General features: G+C 35.6%; 1 protein-coding gene across 1 annotated transcript in view; it reads left to right on the top strand.

Annotated features, from left to right (window-relative positions):
* The first annotated feature begins 10,138 nt into the window (after nucleotides 1-10,138).
* CaMKII (Calcium/calmodulin-dependent protein kinase II) overlaps nucleotides 10,139-21,072 on the top strand; it is a 113,436-nt gene continuing 102,502 nt past the window's right edge. The window contains exon 1 of the mRNA XM_073975508.1: nucleotides 10,139-10,801. The gene's annotated coding sequence lies outside the window, so the exon portion shown is untranslated. The remainder of the gene's footprint in view (nucleotides 10,802-21,072) is intronic.

Raw genomic sequence — 21,072 nt, 5'->3', positions numbered from 1 at the left:
CAAAATCAATAGGCTTCTTCCTCTGTGGGGCCCCCATCAACCCCAAAATTTCGTAACTCCAACCTGTAGCGTGATAACAAAAAATGGAAAAATTGGATATATTACTAACTTTTGCGATATATCGGTTGTTTGCCCACTTACGCCAACATACTTTGCATCAGTATAAAGGAGATCATTTCTTCTTCATCAAACTTAAAAGGCTTATTCCTCTGTGGGACCCGAATCAACTTCCGAAAAATGCGTGACGATCCGATAAAAATTGCGACATGTAGCGTGATTACAAGAAAATTGGAAAATGGGATGCATTACCGACTATTGCGATATCTCTGTTCTTTGACCATCTACGACAGCCTATCGTTGTAAAGGTTGTATTTTCTACTTTCCTTGGCAGGTTTTGCTTTTGATATACCTCTTAAAGAAACAGAGCTATTGGCTTTGAAATAAAACGTTGACCTTTTCTCCAAATAAATTTTTGCCCATTCCGAACCTTAATATTATCCGACCATCATCAAAATCAATAGGCTTCTTCCTCTGTGGGACCCTCATTAACTCCCAAAATTTCGTGACGATCCGATCAAAATTGCGACCTGTAGCGCGATTTCGAAAAAATTTAAAAATTGCATGTATTACCGACTATTGCTATATCTCTGTTATTTGGCCACCTACGCCAACCTACTTTGCATCATAGTAAAGGTGGGATTTTCTACTTTCATAGTCAGGCTTTGCTTCTGGAAGCTCCCCAACCAAAGCTGTGTATTCGTCATGATTATTAAAATCGCAAAAATGATTTACAGACGGACGGACGGACACACATAGCCAGATCGACTCAGCTCGAGAGATTCATTTTGGTAAATATAAGTATGGGTCTACGACCATTATTTCGATGCGTTAAAACTGTTTTGCCAAAACCAACTTATTAAAATCCCTCCCCACATAGTGGTGTTGTAGGGTATAAAAAGGCGGTATCAACGATTTTTGTCGCCTGAAGATGCTGCAAAAGGGTTCAAAAACCATGTTTTGGAGGGTGTAGGGTGTAAAAAGGCGGGGTCAACGATTTTTGTCGCCTGAAGATGCTGCAAAAGGGGTCAAAAACCATGTTTTGGAGGGGTCTCAATCCGAGTCGAACAAGTGCTTCGCCAAGTGTATAAATCATGCTGGAGACTACATAAGAAAACAATAAAACCGTTTTTGATGGTAAATATTCGCGTTTTCTTTGTTAAGCCAGATAGTTATCGTTCAGCCCTCCCGTGATACCCTACACCACTAATCACGGATAAACATGTCTGCTGCCCTGGCTTTTAATCAGCAATCGGCACACAACAACAAAAAATTGAGCAAACACTGCACAGTGGATCCACTTGTATGGAGAAAGTGGCCAAAAATATTTCCCGTGTAAATATCAAGCTAATGCGCTGGTTACAGCTTTGTGCTGCTGCGAAGAGTGTTTTAAGAAACCACGAGCGTAACATTCTCCCCCTTTCCTCTCTGGAGGGGGTATACGGTAAGAATTGTTTTATGCTGTTAATGCAAAATGACACGAACAAGGGTCCCGATTATCTTACGATGCAAAAATAGGCTTGGGGAAACAAAACAATCTCCAAAACAATATAAAATCCAACCAATTTAGCGGATTAAAAAAATCAACATTTTTGTCTTCCTGGAAGGCACGTACCGCCAACGTAAGATAAATTTGGAAGAAGATTTCTTGGTCAAAAATATTTCCCGTGTAAATATCAAGCTAATGCGCTGGTTACAGCTTTGTGCTGCTGCGAAGAGTGTTTTAAGAAACCACGAGCGTAACATTCTCCCCCTTTCCTCTCTGGAGGGGGTATACGGTAAGAATTGTTTTATGCTGTTAATGCAAAATGACATGAACAAGGGTCCCGATTATCTTACGATGCAAAAATAGGCTTGGGGAAACAAAACAATCTCCAAAACAATATAAAATCCAACCAATTTAGCGGATTAAAAAAACCAACATTTTTGTCTTCCTGGAAGGCACGTACCGCCAACGTAAGATAAATTTGGAAGAAGATTTCTTTATCTTGCCACTTATGTTAATGTACGTGGTCAGATAACAGAGTTATACGCTAATATATCCATAGAAACCCTATTCTAGGGCAGCTCTAGTCAGCGGCCCACCGTTTATAGTCTGGCACTAGATGGCAGCTGATTTTAATACTGAATAATCTTAAGCTCTTGAGCTACTTTGGAAAATTATTCCCGAGGTGGGCACTGGTGGGCATCATGACTAAAACCTTAGGTCAAATTTAAGTATATGGTCGAAGTGGCATTACAAAATACACTAAGAAAATATGCAGCTAACTAGAATTCCACAACACGCTAAAACACTATTTTTTAATGAAAATTAAATTATTACCTCCCCCCTTGAAAATCCACTATAATATTTAGCTATACATATTAGTTTCGCGATATTTTGAATATATTTACTTGCACTTAAAATATAGGTTGTACTCACAACAAAAAATATTAGTCAAATGTTCCGACTTTTGAAGCTATTCGTAAGAAGATCGCGTTCGAATGAAACAAAAATTAATATATTCTTTAAAAGGTCCATGTCATAGCTGTCAGAGTTGCCAGATGTTGTACCAAAATTTTGACATTCATTTTTTTATTTTTGGCCAATGGGTGGATCCACTGTGCACCGTGTGATTGCATTGTTTTTCAATGCGTTAATGGAGAGAGAAGCTCTCTTTGCTTGCTCGCGAGTGAAGGGGTGCGGAATGCTGCTTTTAATACAAGATGACTTGAGAGTAGAGACGGGCGCGTGCCTAAGAAATTAGGCACGAACATGCACGAAACACGGCGTTTTTCAAGAAGGCACGAACACGCACATTCACGCACGAAATTACAAAAAAAAAACAAATGGCAAACAAACATCATCTTTTTGTTCTGGCCTCTCTATAACAAAACGGCAAACAGTACAAGACTACAAAATCGAAGCAAATAATTTTAGGAAAACTATAGTTGGTGAATATTTTGGTCGGTTTTAAATTCTTGTTCGATTTTTGTGTTTAGTATGGTCTCTTGCACGACTTCTAAAGGGGCCCAAAAATTTAGCACGATCGTGGCACATAGTGCAGAACAAAATTTCAGAACTATCCGAGAGGAGCTCTTAAACTTCGATTTTTGTGTGGGAGGTACCGGAAGAAGTGGAAGGAACAATACGATGTGCAAATTTTGGACCAAATCGATTGCTCCCTTCGAGAGTTATCGTTCACACTATTTTACAGAAAAACTAAGTTTGGACAAAATATTAATATACCCAAAATTTGGTTCGAATCGATTGATCCGTTCGAGAGTTATCGTGCGCACCAGCCAGCCAGGCAGACAGGCAGACGACTCCAAATTGTCGGAAACGAATTTCGTCCAAACATACTTAATTATTGCAAAACCAAAACTATTACAAAATTTTAAATAAAACACCATTTTATTGGTATAAAGTCTAAAGGGTGTGTTCAATTTGAAAAATGTGCTAAAATTTCTCTCAGCGTATTAAAATAGCGGATGTTTTCATATCAGATTATCTTCCTCTGATTGTGGAGCATATTTACAAACCTTTAAGCGGCGGACTTGTTCGCGGAAAAATCATTTTATTGAACAAAACATCAAGTTTTTATAAGAAATTTTGACGAACCACTCGATTGTATCCGTCGAGGTTGTCAGTGTTATATTCTATCTTATTGTGAAGAAATATGACATAACTGGGCGACACCTATTGATATTCCGAGATGTTTCTATTACCTGTCAATTTAAAACCTTTTACGCTCTTATTTCGGTGTTCGCGGAATTATTTGTAGGTTTTCTTTGGTGAAAAATGATTAGAAAACCATGCTTTATCGACTGAAAGAAAATTCTCACAAATTCGTGAAAATAAAATGACTGTTCTATCCTGATGACTCAAAATAAATGCATATTTTTCAAAGTACTATCGGAAAATTTATCAGAAAAACATTTTGCGAAGAGCTAAAAACATAATTTTTTCTGTGTTTGATATGGAACATTATCGACTTTAAATCTTTAAAAACGTAGATTCATTCGCTTCGGGATAATTAAGCTAACATTACCAAAAATTTAGGTGTTCTATTCTACTGACGTAAAGTGTATTCGTTGGAGAAGTAGATACATATATTCTTGATCAGCATAAAATTCTAAGTCGATATGGCCATGTCCGTCCGTCAATATACAGCTCGCAATATTTAATATAGAGTTTTACAATTTGGTATAGAAGTTCCTATTACGCCTAGCATGTTTGCTAGTGAAGAAATTTTGCAATGACGAAATTAGCTTTCATAAAATTAATATTGGAAATAGTATTGTTGCGAATGTTATATTTATACACTTTCTACTGTTTACACTACCAAAGAATTAAAAATGAGACAAATATATTTGCAATGTATGTTCATCTCTCTTTATTTCCTGCAGATATATATTGGGTAGATATGATATATGCATGTCACCGCTACATAATTTGATTGCTCCTTCCGTTTGTAACATAATTGCAGTGACATTTTGTTAGGTGGAGAAATAAATTTGTCTTCGGTCGAAGCATGGACGCAAATGACGCTGATGTTATAGATATTCAATTTAAAAAGTACTACTTATAGAACATTGGTGGCTTTTTTATTGGGACATCTGTTGCATTTTTTATTTCAAAATAGTATGGCTTAATCCCAGCCTTTTGTTTTAATATGTTGAAATAACAAATTTGTTAGTGGAGAAAAGTTGGCATTGTTTCGAATCTTGTTACAGATTCTCATCAGTTTCCTTGTTCTTTGCTTGCGGATATGCTCAGCCGAATTTACTTTTTCAACAACTTCCTCATGTAATCACGGTGTTACGTGAAGATATACATATGTATATTCCTGGTAGAGCCCCCATATGGTATAACATTTGTCATATCTCGATGAGATCATCCGCTTGTCTGTACATTAAAGACCGCAATATGGACCGATCAAAATTTCGAAATTTTCACGATTAAGAAATTTTTAATGGAGGTCGGAGTTCGACCAGAATATAAACGATTAGTTATTAGTGATGTTCATAAAATATTTAGTGGATGAAATCGACAAAATCTATTTTTACCCGATTTTAAATATGGTTTGATTTTATGACAAAGAAGTAGTTTTCAATTGTATATGACGGACCTTTTGTGTGGGAATTAGTAAACTTTTTTTGACTATATCTTTATTTCTGGTAGGCACGTCCTACTCACGTAAGATACCAGTATATTTCGAAGAGGATAAAGGTCGAGGTTAGAACTTAGATCGAGGAAGATGTGAATAATTCTGAATCATGATCGTATATATTATTAGCGGGTGATCCTCATCCGCTTGTCTGTACATTAAAAATGTTTATCATATCTCAGACCGTAATTAAGAAATTTTTAGTGGAGGTCGGGGTTTGACCAGAATATAAACGATTAGTTATTAGTGATGATCGTAAAATATTTAGTGGGTGAAATCGACCAAATGCATAATTCTTACCCGATTTTAAAAGTTGTCAATTGTTTATGACGGACCTTTGGGTGAAATTAGTAAACTTTTTTGACTATAACTTTATTTCTGGAAGACGCGTCCTACTTAAAGGTTTTCTACACGGTATGTTTTTTTACATAATTGTGCATACCAACTGTCACTTTTTACAAATCTGAATTTTTTACACATGGTGTGAACCATACAGAAATTTCAATGCATCAAAGTGTTATGTGCATACATATGTATATTTTTCGAATAGAACGCGCTCTATTCTCGTCTGTACAACCAAAGGTAAACAGCTGTTTTGTTTGTACGCGATATAAATAAAGAAAACAACAGAAAACGAATGAAAAATAAAATTTTGCCGTGCAGAAGGAATTACATATGGGCGAAAAAAAGTGACAGTTGCTATGTATGAATATGTAAAAAACATACCGTGTAGAAACCCCATTACATATACTCGTAATATGTCGAAGAGGATAAAGTTCGTAGTTATTAGAGCTGGCAAACTATCGATAGTCTGACTATCGTTTTGATTGCTGTCGAAAAACAAGGGTTACATCGGCCACCTAAACAAGCTACTTGGATTATCTGTAGTGGAATTCTGTAACACATTTTTTGAGTTACCGACAAAAATCGGTAAAATAAAAACGAAAAATTATGAATGAAAAGTATCACTAAAGGTTGACAACACTGTTGCTATCGGTAGGACTTAGCGACGGCCTTATTTTAATTGTTAACTTACCAAAAAGTTTCGTTAATTACCGAAATTATAAGCATTTTAATTTTACCGATTTTTGTCGGTAAGTCAAAAAATGAGTTACAGAATTCCACTACTGATATAAACAAAGCTTTCCGATAGGGATCAAAACGATAGTCCGACTATCAATAGTTTGTCAGCTCTAGTAGTTATAATTCAATTCTGACCAATTTTTGTACGAGGTTAGAACTTAGGTCAAGGAAGATGCGAATAATTCTGAATCATGATATATATATATATCATGATATATATAGTATATATTATTAGCGGGTGATCATCATTTTTATGTGAAAAATATCCAAATTATATTTTTGGTCCATATTTCTGTGAGCATATTCCGGTAAAGCCGCTTATATATAGATATACATATGTGTTAATTTACATGTATTAGGGCACGGGTTGGTTCCATATTTGGGATTCCTTTATTTTATATATCCTACACCACTATGTGGGGACGGTATTATAGTTGGTTTTGGTTGGTTGCAACACATCTAATAATGGCGGTAGACCTATACTTACATATGTACATATATACATGTACCAAAATTAATGTCTCGATTAGCTGAGTCGATCTACGAGTTTCCGACCGTCCGTCTGTCCAACTAAACGTTGTAATCACGCAACAGGTCAAAATTTTTGAACAAATCGACACGAAATTTTGTGTGTTGATGATATCTCCGCTTCTAGTAGGGGTATTCTAAAAGCAATCGAAGAAGGAAAGATCGCCTTTACATCGATACAAAGTAGGTTGGTGGTGGTCGAATAACGGAGATATCGCTATAGAAACTGTATTTTTTGTTATAAATTTCGAGATGCATTTCTGGCCACGTCCCTGCAACATTGGTTTGGTGCATTTCAACAAAAGTAAATTGATCCCGATTGCATTACTTAGATATAACTTACATATAAAAATATTGTGGAATTTTATTTCCATGGCGGATATCTCTGCTTGTTGGCAATAGTCACATATAAAATTATTTTTTTATATTGGTTCAGTTAGCCTTATGTCGGTTATGTGCTATAAAAGCAAGGGTGGCTGATAACTTTAGCATCACCCTAAAAATACGTTTACCAGTGAAAAGCCACCACTACTAAGTGTAGGGTATCACATAGTAAACCCGTCCTTTATAGCCTTTGCTCAAATGTTTGTTTGTGTTTAAAAAACTCCATTTTCCTTCGATACTACAAAACTAACAGGCCCGGGTCCACGTTGTTGGCTCGTAGTTTTGGTAATTTAATGACAACTTTTTATGGGCTTTATCATTTCTTCGGGTCTATTGTCAATCCGAGCTATTCATTGAAAATTTTAAATTTATCAACAGATTTTATCTGTAATCTATAATTTCTCTGACGGACTTTGTTGGATTTTCCCTGCTATTGATACTGTTTAGAATTGATAATCGTCCCTATTCCCTATATTTATCTTAATGCGATTTATTTGTAAAAGTTTCAAAATAATTGGTAAATTCGAATTCTTCCGCTTATTGAGGCCGTATATGCCTGCTGATGAACAGATCTACGCTTTTTGCATCGTTGAACCTCACCGTTTAAGCCAATTTGTAAATAGATTGTATTTTTAAAGAGGAGAAATTACCGTGCTCCCTCAGAAATTCATGCCCGCGTGTACCACGACACATTTCAGAAAATTTCATAAAAATCTGTTCTATAAATTTTAAGATATAACATATCGCTCATTATATCAAAGAGTGACATAACTCAAAAATGCGCTTTCTGAGTGAGCAAGTTCTATTTTTTTCTGCGAAATGTGTAAAAATTTTTTTAGTTTTGGAACAATGTTTATATCTCTAAAACCCAACGAGTTACAGCTTATTTACTAGGAGTTTGGCATTAATAAATAAAAAAGTTTGTAGAGTTCATAAGCACTACATTTCAATTCATGCTAAATTTTATTCAACCTCCATTTTCCGAATAATAAAAGATATGAAGTGTTTAACTTTTATTATATTTTGCTTCATGTGTTTGGAGTAAACTTAGTCATTCCTTTGCATTCAAATCGAATTTATATAAGAACTAGCGGACCCGGCGAACTTCGTCTCGCTATTAAGGACTAAAATTTCATACAAAAACTCAATTTTCGATTTTTCCAATTTTCCGACTTTTCCAGAGAGATTTTCCAAAATTTTCTTCTGTAAAGACCTTCTCCTCGAAAATACGAATAACTGACAAAAAATTTTACAGAAATCGGCCTAGCCGTTCTCATTTTATGAATTACTATACATTTTTTACACCATTTTTATATATATATAAGAATTATACAAGAAAAACAAAATAAAGTCAAAAATTAGAGTAAAAAATTTGGCTCATTTGAATAGAACCCCCATTTAAAACTTGCGAATACAGAAAGGTTGTATTAGAATATCGATGCATATTCACTCTATATTAAAAATGAAGTACTTTCAGTGCTATTCAGTAAACGTATATCCCTCCTGATTAAGGATACACCCGTATATCCTGCTTTGGCAAGGATTCTTTAAATAATCAGGTGTAATACGTAACAAAGCTTAATTTTTTCTGTCAAGAAGTTTATTTTTGGAAGCGTACTGTCTCCTAGAGTCGTAAATTTTACGCATAAGTCATTCCCATACAGTTTAGAAAATATTTACCACTGTACAATATGTTGGCCCTTCCAGGATATCCGCATTTCTATTCAAATCTTTAAGTTTTGATGACTCGAAGTGTAAAAATGTTTATAAAATCGTGATGAAATTGCCACTCGGGATATCCGAAAATGTTCCTCAATACTGGAAATGCCTGTTTTAGAACTCCTTTGTAAATTGTCGTGCGCATTTAGGGTAAAGGAAATTAAAGCCCAAGTCCTTCATAATTAGTAATGCGTTCCAGCACAATAAAAAGACATTCATCGCTACAGAAACAAATTAGAAGATTGTCTTCCATTTAATAGACGCGAAAATAATAGTTATATAGTTATGCAATTGTTTACTTAATGAGGAGAGTCCTTAATAATTATGAAGGACTTGGGCGTTATTTTCTTTCACCCTAAATGCGCACGACAATTTACAAAGGAGTTCTAAAACAGTCATTTCCAGTATTGAGAAACATTTTCGGATATCTCGAGTGGCAATTTCATCACGAATTAATAAACTTTTGTACACTTCTAGTCATCAAAACTTAAAGATTTGAATAGAAATGCGGATATCCTGAAGGGGCCACCATATCCTGCAGTGGTAAATATTCTCTAAACTGTATGGGAATGACTTATGCGTAAAATATACGACTCTAGAAGACAGTACGCTTTCAAAAATAAACTTGTGAATCCTTGCCAAAGCAGGATATACGGGTGTATCCTTAATCAGGAGGGATATACTTTTACTGAATAGTACTGAAAGCACTTCGTTTTCAATATAGAGTGAATATGCATAGATATTCTAATACAATATTTATGTATTCGCAAGATTTAAAGGGGGGTTCTATTCAAATGAGCCAAATTTTTTACTCCAATTTTTGACCTTATTTTGTTTTTCTTGTACAATTCTTATATAAATAGAATTTGAATGCAAAAGAATGACTAAGATTACATGAAGCAACATATAATAAAAGTTAAAAACTTCATCGCTTGTATAATTCGGAAAAAACTGGAAGTTGAAAAAAATTTTGCAGTGGTGTTCTATTCAAGTGAGCGGCAGTGTAACTTTAATGTTTTTTTTTATAGATTTTATTAAGCTTCCTGTTCCAATTTATTTTGAATATTTTTAGTCGCAATTCTCTAAAGAAGGGTGTCCAACAAGTCCATAATGTCTACCCAATTGAAGCATGGCAAGTAGAAATCTTGCGCACTGGACGCTTTGGCTGGCATCAACAACAACCACGAAATGTGTTGATGGCGCTGGTGTGGTGGTGGTGGGGCTAAATATCTGTTCTGTTCGGTATACACCACCAAACAATCAGCTGATTGATATGATTCCCATGAGTACCATGAGTATGCCGTCCAAGCAACCAACGCGTTGTTCTGCGCCGTATATGCTCTCGTTCTCTGTCTCTCTAAGAAGAGTTAACTTTTTGTTGTGTTGGAACGATATCTAAAAATAGGAGAAGTAATAGAGACTGAGGAGGACTGAGACTACTGCTTGCTTTGCTTGCTTGCCGATGAAAAAGAAGAGTGAAATAACAAAACTATACCCAAAAACGCGACGACAAAAGGAAAACATAGACACACACTTTTTGCCGAGAGTTCTCCGTGAAAGCGACCCAAAAAATTGTGAAGAAAAGATTTCGAAAAAAGTGAAAATATTATTTTAAAAATATTAAAAAAAAAATAAGAAAAAATTAACACACAAATTTATTGCAAATTAAAAAGCAGACAAAGTTTAACAACAATTTTCGCTCTCTCAATCGAAACGTTTGTTTGTCGGGTATCTCTTTGGAAAACGTAGTAGTAAAGTGAAGTGAAGAAGAAGTTTACCCGTTTTATTTGTTGTTATTTTTTGCGGAATATTTTTCACTTGTTTGGCGCTGCAGACGACGGTCAATCGGTCGACGATTGCAAACAACGTAAAAACAAAAAGTATGAATTAAAACAAAAACAAATCAACAATCAAATCAATCAACAAAATAAAAGTTATTGAATTTTAACGATTTGCCAAGCCATTGCAGAACATCGAAGACAGAAAGTTGAAGAAGCAGCAGCAAACGGTGGCTATGGTGGTGGTCGCTCTCTCCATTTGAGGAGCTACCGTTCGGTGCTACTGTTTCTGAGTTTTTTTTTTGTTTTTTTGGGTGGGTTTTGTGATTTGGTGTCGTGGTCGTCTTCATCGTCGTCTTCGGCTGGCTGGTGGTCCTCCTCATCTTTTGAATTGAATTTCAAATATTTGACCTCCCATTTGGATTTCTGTGTTTCAGTGTGGCCCGAACAAAAAGCAAGCAAAAATCTTTGTCTATCTACCCCGAAAAAGTTTCGTAAAATAAAATAAAATAAAATAAAACAAGAAAAAAAATATAAAAATAATAAGAAATTCTTGGCACGATGCCATTCAAAACGGCTGCACAGTGTCTAGAAACCACAGGGGATTTTTGGAATTGAAAATAAAGGAAACGCAGAACAAAAATATGATTTAAGAAAAATTAAAAATCTCACACTTATTGTCAACGAACGAACAGTCTGCGGTATGTAAAGCGAAGAAGTATTATTGATTTTTTTGTACCAAAATCTACTTACTAAACGCCAACAACTACAACATCATCGGTATTCCCGAAAAAATATGCATATAGTATAAGTGTAATTGTAGTAACACCATGTGCCTCCTCTGCCGGCCTGTAAACGGAACAACGAAGAAGAAATATTTCGTTCTAGTTTGTTAGTCTGGGCGCCGTTGGCCAAACGGCTCCTCCACCTCATTTGGCCTGATCATTATATAGTCATCCATTTGCCTGTTTATTTGCCTGCCAACCGGCCTCCCTGGCAATTGCTGCCATTGCCGTGCCGTTGTTGCTGCCTGCCTGCCAGCCTACCTTCTTACCATAGCATCGAATGTGAGAATTTCTATTTTTAAAAGATTTGGTGGTGGTGTCCAGGTTTTTTGTGTTTGTTTTTGTGGTATTTTTTGAAAAAAATAACACAGTCCTACAAAACTTTGTGAAAAAATACAACTTCAGATTTTACGACGTATTTATGACATTTCTGAGCGCCAGTGTTGTGGAAATGAACAAATTTTTCAGGACTCTAATAGGAATTTGGAAAACGAAATGATATATATATACATATCTTATAGTGGTAAATTTTTAGTATGGGTGTTAGGGTGGTTTTAAAAAATCGATGTTGGATTTTTTTATGTGACACTCCCTAATGTGTTTAGTTATGTTAGATTTTAAGATTGCCAAACTTTGAGCACAATCGGAATATTTTAACACGTGCCACTGGGGCCTCAAAGTTTCCATAGTAATTTGTATCGGGTCAAAGGTGAATTTTTACGAAATTGGTCTAAAGGCCACATTTATTGTCCAATCGATGAGAAATGTTTACCAGTTCATTACTGTTTCTAGAAAACGAATCTTAGAAAAATTTATGAAAATCGGGTAATATTTTGATAGTATATTTGGCCAATTGGGGCCCTATAATATAGCCTTAAATAAAAATCCAGCCGATTTTCACAATTTAGGTTTTAACCTCTATTAATCGGTATCGGAAGGTTGTTTTTTGTTTTTTGGTACATTGACGTCCAATATATTCCTCTAATATATATTGTCGGCATATAGCCCACACTGCATTCATATCATGAAATTTTTTATCCTCCACCATGTTATGGGGGGAATATTGAGTTTGTTTTTCTGTTTGTAACACATGGAACTAATTATTTGTGACCATATAAAGTATATATCGTCACCATAAATCCCCGAAGACGTAACCGACATGAAAATTGAAATTCGTTTTTTGACGTAATCTGATACATAAAACTAAAATGCATGCTCTGGCAAAATTTCAAGCTTCTACGTTCAAAAACAACGATCCTATTCAAGAAATGGCATTTCGGAAAATGGGATAATATTGCAGATTTGTTGTAATGACGGATCCCAAAACCAAGCGTTTCCGCGGTTTTGGTTTCATTAATTACTACCATTCGTGTAGGATTAATAATATCCCGAATACTCGCCCTCATAAGATTGATATCCCATAAAACAGTTTTTCATTTAATAACGTTTTTGCTTCTCCTGTAAAATTTTGATTTTGTGGGTTACGTCTTCGGGCATTTATGGTGACGATATGTATATTCTCAATCAGGATGAAATTCTAAGACGATCTATTCATGCTTGTCCGTCTGTTGTAATCACTCCAACGTTTGCAATAATTGAGATAGAACGCTAGTCTTTTTTCCATAGGCAGTTCAAGTTCGAAGATGGGCTATATAGGCGCACGTTTTGGTATAGCCCCCATAAAACGCTACCACCCGATTTATGGTATTTTGAGGATTTTAGCTACATTTTTTTTGACCGAACTAGCCAAAATTTAGCATTTTAGGTTCCTCAATGGCCAAGAAGTTTCTCCACTAAAAATTGTCAAGATAGGTCCACGTTTTAGTATATCCCCCATATAACGGTACCTTTAAGTATGTTGGGGCTTTTAGCTAAATTACTGATCGAATTAGCTGTAATTTGACATTTGAGGTTCTAAGTAGTCCAGCAACTTCTCCACCAAAAATCGTCATTACAGGTCCATGTTTTGGAATAGCCCTCATATAACGGTACCTCACGATTTGAGGTATTTTGAGACTTTTAGCTACAAATTTTCACCGAATTAGCTGAAATTTGACATTTGATGTTCCCAATGGCCAAACAACTTCTCCACTAAAAATTGCCAAGATAGATCCTCGTTTGGGTATAGCCCCCATATAACGGTACCTCCCGGTTTCAGGTATTTAAAGGCTTTTAATTACATTTTCTGACCGAATTAGCTGAAATTTTACATTTGATGTTCCCAAGGACCAAAAAACTCCTCTACAAAAAATTTCAAGATAGGTCTACGTTTTGGTATAGCCCCCATATAACGGTACCTCCCGATTTACGATATTTTGGAAATTTTACTATTTTTTGTGACCGAACCAGCTGTAATTTGACAGTTAAGATTCTCCGCGGTCCCGAAACTTTTTCACCAAAAATCGTCAATACAGGTCCATGCTTTGGAATACCCCCCATATAACAGAACCCTTCGATTTTCGGTATTTTGAGGATTTTAAGTACAACTTATAACTGACTGTAATTTGACACTTCTCCAATAAAAATCGTCAATATAGGTTCATGTTTTGTTATAGCCCTCATACAACGGTACCCCCGATTTTCGGTATTTTGAGAAATTTAGCTACAATTTTTAATTGAACTAGCTGTAATTTGACACTTGACGTTTTCAGCGGTCACGAAACTTCTCCACCAAAAGTCCTCCACATAAGTCCTTAATATGGGGGATATTAGGTACCAGAAGATTGAAGACATTTTTAGATATTTTTTGACCAAATCTAGGCATTTTGGGTATCCGTGGTCGAACAATTTTTGCACCTAACAGGGAACTAACAATTTCGGTCCGGCCGAACTAATGTTTTTCCTTGTTTTTTTTTTTTTTTTTTACACATTGAAATAAACATTTGCGACCCTATGAAGAATATATATACATACAAATATGATTGACATAAATTCTTGACCAGCATACGATTCTGATTCGATCCAGATATGTCCGTCCATACCTTTGTCGTAATCACTCTTGCGTCCACTATAATTGAGCCCTATATAATGGTGCCGATCGCTTGAAGACTTTTTAAGATACATTTTTTGACCTAAATTGTGGATAAGAAAAAAAAAACTAATTTTTCAATTTTAGTTCAGTAGTGCGATTTTGTAACTCATTTTTTGACTTACCGACAATTGTCGGTAAAATTAATGCTTATAATTTCGGTAAAAGAAAGTAGTCGTAAAGTTCTACCGATAGCAGCAGTGTTGTCAACTTTTATTTGAAATTTTCATTCATAAATTTTCATTCATAGAAAATCGCAGTACAGGTATGAAAAGTTCGGCCCGGCCGAACGTAAATACAAACAACACACATACGTTAAAGGTAGATCAGTGGAAACCGCGTTACATGAGATATTCTTCGATGAGAAAGTGCATATACTCGCTGCCTGAATCGACATCGAATATCGTTTTCAACATCGACGGCAGTGAAACGTTGATCCAACCCTTAGACGAGTTTTAGGTTGGATGGGCTCCTTAGAAATAGATAAACCATATGCGAAGAGATATATGGTTAGTCTGCTTGCTGCATGACTCAACAATAAGAGACAAAGTTGGCCAAGGTATGCCACAGGGGGATTTTATCACCTCTCATGTGCGATACAACCATAAATAGTCTATTAAGAAACCTTACCGAACTGAGGTTTGAATCCAGTCTGCTATGCAGACTATGCTGTAATACTTCTGAGATGAAGAAATCCAAATTTTCCTTGCAGAAAGGTAGGAACGGCCTACTGGACTAGATCGAGAGGTCTTAACGTCAATCCCGAAAACTGGAATTATGTCTATTCATTAGAAAAACGAAACTCGGACCATTCGAGCAATCAATTCCCCTAAATAAGATGACAAAATTTTCTAATAAAGATCTAATTAAGCACCTGGGAGTAATATTAGATAGGTAACTCTAATGGCAACTCGTTATCCAGGGAGGGCTGAATAAAGCTTAATGATTTTGGTCAACAAATAGAAGGGCAATAGACTCAAAATATGGGTTTTAATCCTAGGATAAGACGCTGGCTATAAAGAGGCGTTTAGACCAATTCTAACGTACGCAGCTGTAGTATGGTGGAACGCTAGGGACAAAAGTGTAATGTAAAAATTCTTCAAAAAGTCCCAATAATGTGTTAATTATGCATCAGCAGGGCAAGGGCACCTGCTAGGACATTTGAAACAATTTTATTTGTTCATTCCATAGAAATTCAGGTAAGTTATGAAGTGGTCATCGCAGCCATAAGACATAAAGCGATGACTGAGTTGATCGAAAAGAAGACCACCGAAGACCATCCGTCTGTTTGTCTGGCCATAACTCTCGAACGGATTAACCGATTTGTTCCAATCTTTGGCTTTTGTAATATTTTGTTTTCGTTCGAAGGTGGGGCATATCGGGCCACTCCCTCGAGTTCCTCCCCCACAAAAATTCAAATATTTTCGGAAAAATTATGCGCACGATAACTCTCGAAGGGACCAACCGATTTAGTCCACACTTTGCACATCGGAATATTTCTACCAGACATAGATCAAGTTCGAATATAGACTATATCGGTCCACTTCTTCAGGGACCTCCCACACAAACAAAAAAGTGCAGTTTAAGGCCTCCTCACGAATCGTTTTGATTTTTGCTGTAGCATTTTGTATTCGCTGCTCCAATACAACGGTACAAGTTATGTCAGGGGCAGGTCCATACTTCCTGAGATAATGGCCCGATAGCTCTAAAAACCAGCTACGCTATGGCACCATGTGTAGTGCATGGAGAGCACGATAACACTCGAACGGATAAACCGAATCGGTCCAAAATTTGGCAGTCGTATTATCATGCGCAAACTTAAATCAAGTTCTAAGAAGGGCTATATCGGTCCACTCCTTTGGGTACCTCTCCTACAAAAGTTCAAAACTTTTCTTTAAAATGGTGCGCGATAACTTTTGAAGGCAGTAACCGATTTGCTCCATACTTTGCACATCGTAATATTTCTTTGAATCATTGATCCGGTTAGAATATGGACTGTATATATCAACTCCTTCGAGTACCTCCCACACAAAATTTCCAAAAAGTGCAGTTTAGGATATCCTCCCGAATAGTTTTGATTTCTATTGCAACAGGTTGCACTCAAGGCCCCTATAACGATGGTACAAGTTTTTTTGGGTGGCAAGGCCATTCTTCTTGAGAAAATTACTCGAAAGGTGCGATATCTATCCAGAGGAATGAATCCAAAATATGACCCATTTCCAAAACATACTATGTCGATCCATTCCTTTAGGTGCCTCTACTGCAAAACTTCTGAACTTTAATCCAAATCCATATTTTTGTCGGCAAGTTCATACAGCCAAAATCCTGAAAACCCTCTAAATACATACGTTTTTTACCCTACACCACACTGTGGTAAGGGATATTATGTCTTTGTGCATTTGTATGAAACGAAATAGACCTTTTGGGGATATACATATAATCACTTTCTGAGTCGAATTATGCATGTCCATCCGTCCGTCTCTCTGTCTGTCCATGTATTTTTGTTCACAACGTACAGGTCGCATTTTTTGTGCGATTCGGCTGAAAACTGGGTAATATAATTACAATGTGTAGCACTGAAAATGCAAACAACATCTAGTGGGCGTTTTCTGAAAGTACATATTGAGACTACAAAACCCCTAGTTGGGTTTCGTGTTTTTAAATCGGGTTCGGATTTTATGGCCTCATCTAATCCAGGCTAAAACGACACATTTCCATTGATCTGGGCTTTATCTCAGAAACTAATAAGAATTCTGATTTACGGTCTTCAGCAATATTGTAGTCCTAAAGTAGTAAAACTTAAGTGTCAAGTAGACGAAGTAGGAAAAATCGCATCTAGCGCATCAAAATTGATAAAATATAGGAAAATTTACATAATTTGTTGAATTATGGTCAGTAACAGCTAAACTATTGTGAGTTGAACCATGTAACATTTAGAAAATATTTTGCAAATAATGTGTTCAGTAATTCTTCAGAACATTCTGAAACTGTAAAATAATTATTTCATGTTGTTTAGGCGGTATTTCATATCATAAATTCTACAAAACATATTTCAAACAATGTTCACACAGGCTGTTTATTCACATATTTGAGATTTCAATGCATTGTTTTATAAAATTGTCGTTCAAAAATATGCTACAAATAAAGTTCAAAAATATGCTACAACAACAGAATGTTCTGAAGAGTTGTGTACTTCTTTCCTGCAAATATTTTTCTCAAAGATAACACTACAGAAAATTTAGCGGTTTAGAAGATATGGAATTTTTAGATATATTATAAAATTTGAGGCAATAAATGCAGTTATTCGAGTTCATTTTTACTACAAATATTTTCTTTTTGTTCTTATCTACAAGTTTGCTGTGGATGTCATTTCAAGATTCGTATTGGTTTTAGAGATATAGCCCCGATTTTCTTAAAAATGTCAATATTAAACCGTGTTTAGATAGGGCCATAAAATCCGAACCCGATCTAACAAAACAAAATCCAAAAAGGTATTTTGTCGATAGGGTCTGTACTTTCATAAAAACCGCATTAGAATTTGTTTGCACAAAATTACCTTGAAAATGTTGCACAGTGTTATTTTAGCCATAGGAGGAACGCTATTTCTTTTGGTGAAAATCGGTTCAGATGTGGATATAGCTCCCATATATATATTCGTACGATTTGACGTATTTGCTGCAACAAACACGCTATGTACGTCCGATTTTGATGAATTTTGGAAGGTGTGACTTAATTCAGTCTAGAAATAAGTGTGTCAAATTATTTCGAAATCGGTTCAGATTTGGATATAGCTGCCATATATATTTTCGTCCGATGTCACGTATTTCCTGTACCAAACACGCTATATGTGTTTGATTTCGATGAAATATAGAATGTGTGACTGAATTCGGTCTAAAAATAAGTGTACCAAATATTAAATAAATAAAATAAATTATTTCGAAATCGGTTCAGTTTTGGATATAGCTCCCATATATATTTTTGGCGATTGACGTATTTGCTGCACCAAACACGCTATATGCGTACGAAAAATTGTATTTTTTCTTAGGCATTGTGAAATCTGTCAGTGGAAAATTTGGTTCAACTCTATTTGATACCTTCTACATTTCGCTTGCTGGACAGTGTAATCGTTCATACTCTAATATTTTAATGGTTGTTGAACAATCAAAAATTGATAAAATAGGCGTCATTTAAGTTTGATGTTAGGGTTTGCTGGGTAACTGTTCTAAGGTTCTACCTTATCGAGATTGTATATTTCGGTAGTTTTTTTGCGATTTTATGGCTGGTGGTAGCATGATCGACCGATTGTTGGAAAAATATCGTTTTTTCCGGTATCTATGAACGCAACAAACCCTAACAAGTTTTATAACTGAACGACCTCAATATAATCCCTTGCTGCTGCTGTAGCACAGTGTAATCAAAAATCTTTGTGTATACTACACACGCTCTAATATGTTTGATTCTTGCTTCTTGTTCAGACAGTCTCATTCAGTTAGAAAATTTAGAAAAATCTAAAAGAAAAACAATTTTCTATAAAATCCCATTCACACCCGTCTCTTACACGGTGGAGACCACCATTATTGCTCAGTCTATGGTGATTATAAAGATGCTGCTGATGAGGCAGGAGGCGGCTGGCTGTTCAGAGCCACAAAATAATAAAGATGATGGTGATGGCGATGATGATCAAAACAGCAACAAAAACAACAACCTCATCTACAACGATGATGATGTGATAAATAAAATTTCAAAATAATAATAAAAAATTGAAAATATACTGCTGTGCAGCCAATCTGCCAGTCAGTCAGTCAACCAGCCATTCTGTCAGTTAGTTAGTCAGTGAAAAAAGTGTGGATATAATTTTGTTGTTTGTATTTTAACGGTTCAAGAATGAAAGAAATGACATTGCTTCAAAGTTAAAAATTTTCAAAATTCAAAAAACAAAAACAACAAAATAAATATTTATACATACCTATAGAAAAAAAAACCGTGGATGTATGTAGTGGACATATTCTGTGATACAAACGTATATACACATGTACTACAAAACATTTGACAAAAAACAAAAAATACAACAGAAAATGTGACGTCGTGTTTGCCAAAAAACAAAAATCTTATGTGTGTTTTTTCGGTTTCTTTAAAAAAATTCTAAACACCACGATCACAAACAACAGCAACAACATCAACTGTTTGAAAATCTTATTGTGTGAAAAACAAAGGAATGCTTCTAAACGAAATATCGTTGTTTTTTGTTTCAACACAGCAGAGCAAAGTGATATAAAATTTGCCCCCAAAAGTGAAAATACCAACACCGACAGATATGAATTTAGCAAAAATTCGAAAACAAATATAAAAAATACATACATTCGTGTCACAACGTCCTATATCTATAGCTTCAAATCATTTTCAGGTACCCTACTGTCAGTTGTTTTCTTTTTTTGTTTTCAGTGTGTATGTTGTGTGTATGCTTGTTTGTGATGTGTCCTGTAAATACGAGTATAATATCAAAAAATGAAACTGGAACTAAGGGATTCGCCCATAGCAAAAAATTCAGTTTTGTCCATAATTTTGATTACATTTTGATACGATCAAACATATACCTCGACCAAATCTGTTTCAGCTTATTTCGAGTTGAGTTATCTATGTCTGTCTGTCTGAATTTATGTTCGGTTGGTCTGCACGATAATTCGTAATGGGGATGTCTGATTTGTTTTAGACTGTGAACACCGTCATATTTAGTTCAAACCAGGGTTGCGGAGTCGACCCAAAACTCCGACTTTAGCAGAATTGCTCGACTCTGACTCGTAGGCTCAGATTCCTTGCTCCAAGATCAAACTTGAAGATGAACTATATCAATCCCTAATACGGCTATATCGCCACAAAAGTTCAAAATTCGTTCGCTTAAGGCCAGTTCTAGGCTTGAAATCTGATCGTTTTGAAATCTGATCGTTATTGTTCTGATTGATACAGGAAGCTTTTCTTGAAAATTGTTCGCTTAGGCGGTGTTGAATCTGTCATTCAATTCAAATTAGACCCACTCTGTGTGGTATACTTTCAAAATTGACGATCTCGGACCGTTTAGTTGGATACCTCTAACTTAAAAAAAAGAAATGCGATATAAGGCCTAAAACCGAATCTTAGAACAAATGTTGGATCTTGATGTCGAAGTTGCCTGAAGAACTGAATCAAAAAATAACACGAATAGATCGAACACCAGTTACGCGTACTAAATATTAATTCTTCACTCTGATGGATACCGGGTTGTTGGCATGTTTGCCAACAAATTATAGTCGGATATCGATGTAAGATTCTATTTTTATACCTTTCACCATAGTATTTAAGGTATTTTGAGGATTTTAGAAAATTTTTTTTGACCGAATTAGCCGAAATTTGGCATTTGAGGTTCCCAATGGCCAAGAAATTTCATCACTAAAAATTGTCAAGATAAGTCTATGTTTTTGTTTGGCCCCCATATAACGGTACCTCCCGATTTAAAGTATTTTGAGGATTTTAACTATATTTTCCGCTAAATTGGCTCCAATTTGGCACTTAGAGTTTCAAGATGT

This window comes from Musca autumnalis, unplaced genomic scaffold (genome assembly GCF_047663935.1).
Source record: "Musca autumnalis isolate F117 unplaced genomic scaffold, ASM4766393v1 scaffold_3, whole genome shotgun sequence".
NCBI classification, from domain to species: domain Eukaryota; kingdom Metazoa; phylum Arthropoda; class Insecta; order Diptera; family Muscidae; genus Musca; species Musca autumnalis.
The sequence above is the reverse complement of the archived record's forward strand: the minus strand, read 5'-3'. Positions and strand labels throughout refer to the sequence as shown.